At 60.3% G+C, this 4,270-nt stretch overlaps 1 protein-coding gene across 12 annotated transcripts in view; it reads left to right on the forward strand.

Moving 5' to 3' along the window:
* Window positions 1-2,975: 2,975 nt before the first annotated feature.
* The window catches only part of SCMH1 (Scm polycomb group protein homolog 1), a 75,218-nt gene continuing 73,923 nt past the window's right edge, over window positions 2,976-4,270 (forward strand). For 7 of the 12 annotated variants that reach the window (XM_064471620.1, XM_064471618.1, XM_064471617.1 and 4 more), the window contains exon 1: window positions 2,980-3,123. The gene's annotated coding sequence lies outside the window, so the exon portion shown is untranslated. Of the gene's footprint in view, window positions 3,124-4,270 lie in introns of all 12 variants that reach the window. The other 5 variants (XM_064471623.1, XM_064471627.1, XM_064471630.1 and 2 more) reach the window with 2 other exon arrangements.

Raw genomic sequence — 4,270 nt, forward strand, 5'->3', positions numbered from 1 at the left:
TAATAAATGGTGAACCATTTCTGCGGCTCGTTTCCATTGTAATATTAATCAAGCTGAATTCCTGTGGTGCTCATATGGATGTCATATGTAAATCCTTCTGAACTCAGCTGCTGCTAACTCCAAATTAAAGTCAATGGGCAAATTTCTCTCCTGTCTCCATCTTGCAGCTCTTAGCTCTTGTGCATTTATTCCATTCATGAAATCCTGATTATTGTGGAAATGAGGAAATACCAGAGTTGATGAAACCCATGAGGAACGTTGATAATATATCTGATTTTACAGGGAAGGTGCTTGGATGCTGTGTTGATAGGCAGCACCGTGAAGCCCCAGTGTGGCAGCGAACACACCTCTGTGTCCTACCATCATAACTGAGTACTCCACATATCAATTAAAACAAAAGCATTTACAACTGTCCGTCCCCTCAGTGCGAATATTTTAGGAACAAGAGGTTTTCCAGGGCAGTGCTCAATTTCAGCGGTGGTTAGGACATGAGAAACCTCGAAACAACAGTTGTGGAACAGCTCCCTCTCAAAGAGTTTTCTCCCCAGACCTCAGAAATCCCACCTCATTTGATGAAGTATATGTCTTTATTTTGTGGGGAGACACAGGTAGGAACAGGCTGTATTTTGCTCTGAGAGTACTGATCCCTTTTTTCCCCAGAGAAGGAGGTCAAAAAGCTGTGGACTCATTGTTGGACCCCAGAAGTTAGCTACTGGCCCAGCATTTGGCCTTGGGCAGGATCCTAAGCCTTGCATAGGCTGGACTGAGTGCAGCATCTGAACCAGGACAGCATTAACACCTACACTGTGTTGTCTCTTGCCTTCGGTAGGCGGAGGCCAGACATCCATTTCTGCTCCTTGGGAATCCTCCTGCAGCCTTCAGCCCAACACCGGAGAGCACAGGGATGGGCGGGGGTGGTTTCAGGCCTCCCTGCAAGGTCGCCTCACAGGCAGTGGCGGGAAGGTCCCCCCTCTCGTTGCACCACCAGAGCCCTTGCTCGCCATGTGCCTCTGCTCAGTGTCAGCACGGGTTCCTGGCCGGGACCAGGAGATACCTCAGATTTGGCAGCAGGGAGTAACTGGATCATGGCTTTACCTTCCCTCCACTGCATATAACAAAGATCTGAGTAGGAAGCCCTGCATTTGGCAGAGCTTTCTCAGGCACAACCTTTCCAAACTCAGCCAAGGCCTGTCTGCACCAGGGATGCTTCCTTCTGGTCTTTTGCTTCAGTTTTGACCTACACGCACAAGCTTCCATGTAATCCCCCAGAACAAGAAAGCACTCCGGGAGAGATGCAGATGTTGGCCATGTCACACTACATGCACTTTGGGAAGCGTTCAGGTGCGTTCTCCCTGAGAAGCCTTGTCTGTGAGTCACTCCAAAGTGATGTCTCCATTGCTCGGTGAAATATTCGGATCATGAGAAGTCGCTGTTACCCAGCAGGGTTCCTTTAGAACCACTGACCATTCACATGAGCAGCTCTGAAGATAACTGGTTCTCCAGAACCCAATACATGTCCTTTTTTCTTTATTCCAGGCAATCCAGTGAGCAGAGAGAGGATGTGGTCTTATGCTCCGTATCCAGCTGCAGCATGACCTGGTTGCTATTTAAGACGAATGGCTTTCTTCTTTCGTTGCGATACCTTGCAGTGGAAGTAGGGTCTTCAGCACAGCAAACCCAGCAGACAAAACGTTTGAGTAGAGCAAATGGGAAATGGCATCCTCACCTGGGAACCTGGCTCTGGGAACACCGTGTCCTGCCGGCTTCTGACCACACCAGAGAGGTGCAGGGGTTGTGTCTCCTGGCAAGGATGGGAGGTGGCTACACTGGATGGAGGGCAGAGGGCTTGGGCTGAACCGATGGCGAGCTCTGCTACGGGTAGATGTGTTGGTGGAGGTGGCTGCAGGTGTCTGGGGGCAAGGGGCCCAAAGCGATGTGGGGGAGGCCAACGCTGATGGGGAGTCGGGGGCACAGGGCCCTTGTAATAGCCATGTGTCACATAGGGGGTTCCCTAGTGCAGGGATGCCAGGGGATGGTTTGGGGGTACTGTGTGTAGGCCCTGGTGGCTCTACAGGACGGAGGACGTGCACAGGGAGCTCTGTCTCTGGTCAGGAGAGGTCACCAAGGCTCATGGGGGCTCTGTGGGGGTGGCTTGCACCAGGGTCTCTCCAGATGAAAGCTGGGGATGGTGCCATGAAGGTAATGAGATACAACGGTGGCACAGGGTATTCTTTTAGCTGGGAGTCTAAAGGGTGTTACTCTGTCTGGGGGGATTTGGGGGTACTGCGGTACATCTGTGGTACCTCTAGCTGGAAGGGTGCTGCAGGGCTGCAGGGCAAGGTCCTGCTCGGGGTGGGAGGAAAGGGAATATCTGGGGGTTGTCTGTCCTCAGGGGCTGGCTGCGCTGCACAGGGTCTGCCTGGTCCTGGCTGTCTCCAGGGGGGCCTGGGGCAGGCTTGGGGCTGTCCCCCATGGGGGGGAACCCTGATATGGATGGACATCATTCTCCAGTACCCAGAGGGGCCCTGGTAGGCACTGGGGGATCCATCCTTGGGAGCAGGGATCACAGTGGGGGTCTGCCTCATGCCAGTCTGTCCTGAATGGGCACGGGGGCATCCGTCCCCAGGCTGTGGATCATGGTGTGAGTCTGCCCATACCCAGTGTGTCCTGGGTGGGCACGGCGGGGGGGTCCATCCCCATACTGGGGCTCACGGTGGGGGTCTGCCCCATGCCCAGAGGGTCCTGGGTGGGCACGGGGGGGGTGTCCATTCCCAGGCTGGGGCTCACGGTGGGGGTCTGCCCCGTGACCAGAGTGTGGGGTGGGGACGGGGGTCTCTCCCTGCTTGAGGACCGGTCCCGAGCGGCCACGGCGTGTCCCGACGCTCAGCGACGCCCCGGGGGAGGGCGTGAGGGGAGGTGAGGGCCGGGCCGAGCCGAGCCGAGCCGAGCCCAGCCTGGCCTAGCCGCAGCGGCGCCGTCCCGGGCGGCAGGGGGCGGCGCGGGGCCGGGCCGGGCCGGGCCGGGTCTGTCCGCGCTCCCTCCCCCGCTCCCCGCCTTCACTGCGCATCGGAAACATGGCGGCGGCGAGGGACTGAGCAGCCCCAGCGCTCGGCGGACGCGCAGGTGAGGCGGGCGGCGGGGGCGGCGCGGTGCAGCCTCGGCCCGGCCCGGCACGGCGCGGCGAGGCGCCGCCGGAGGCCGGGCGGGGGCCGGGAGCGCAGGCCCCGCGGCGGCGGCGCGGCAGGCCCGGCCCGGCCCGGCGCGGATCCCCGCTGTCAGCGCGGCCCGGCCGCCGCCTCCCTCGCGGGGCCCGGGCGCGGCGGCCGCGGTCCGGGGGCCGCCCTGTCACCGCCGGCACCTGTTGGTGCCCCCCGGGGCCTCGCCGGCGGCGGGGCAGAGGCCCGGGGGGAGACGTGCCGGCCTCCCGCGCCCGCCCGCGGGCCCCCCGCCGCCTCCCGGGCGGGGTGTAGCTGCCGGTGGAGCACCTCCGAGGGGCTTTGTTGTTCTTCCAGGTGTCCCCGGGCAGCGCTCGGCTGGGGCGGCCCTGCCGGCGCGGGGGGGACGGGGCGCAGCCGCTCTTGCAGCGGTGCCGGGCCGCGGTGAGGGTGTTCGGCAAAGGCCTCAGGGCGGTTTTTGCAGACCTGCCCTCCTCCTCCTCGGGCGCTGCTCGTAACCAGCCGGACACTCCTTTCATGAAAAGGGAAGCACACGGAGCTGCTGGAGGGTTCGCAGGAGGTGGCCCCCGCCTGCAGGTTGTGCCCGGGGAGGGGTTGTGCCCCGCAGGGTGTCAGGGAGACCCTCCCGTAACCACCCCGTGTGGCCGAGATGGACGCGGATGCTCTGAGCGGGGCCCGCCGCCGGGTCGGTGCCGAGGGCGACCCCGGGGAGCGGGCGGAGGAACCCCGTAACCGCTGGCCCCGGGGAAAGGTCTGCGCCTCCTTCGCAGCCCCCCTGATCGAGCACTTGAATAGAGCTGGGACTAAGACAAGATTTGAGCTTTTTGTGCACAGTAAAATGATTGAAAATAAACACGGTGCCAAGCTGGCTCTTGCCACACGTCGTTCAGGTTTAATCCGCAGGCTCTTTGAAGCTCCCGTGTAAGACTGTGGCAGCAGTTTGGAGTCTAAAGGCAGAGAACGCAAATCTAAACAGGCGGCCTAAGTTTCAGATGCACTGAGCAGCTCAGCTCCCTTTGGCCTCGGTGGTTTTGGGTTCAGCAGATGAATACAAAACTAGTTATTTCCATGGGTAAAGTCAGGATGAGGAGACC

Source organism: Phalacrocorax carbo, chromosome 22 (genome assembly GCF_963921805.1).
Source record: "Phalacrocorax carbo chromosome 22, bPhaCar2.1, whole genome shotgun sequence".
Classification (NCBI taxonomy): domain Eukaryota; kingdom Metazoa; phylum Chordata; class Aves; order Suliformes; family Phalacrocoracidae; genus Phalacrocorax; species Phalacrocorax carbo.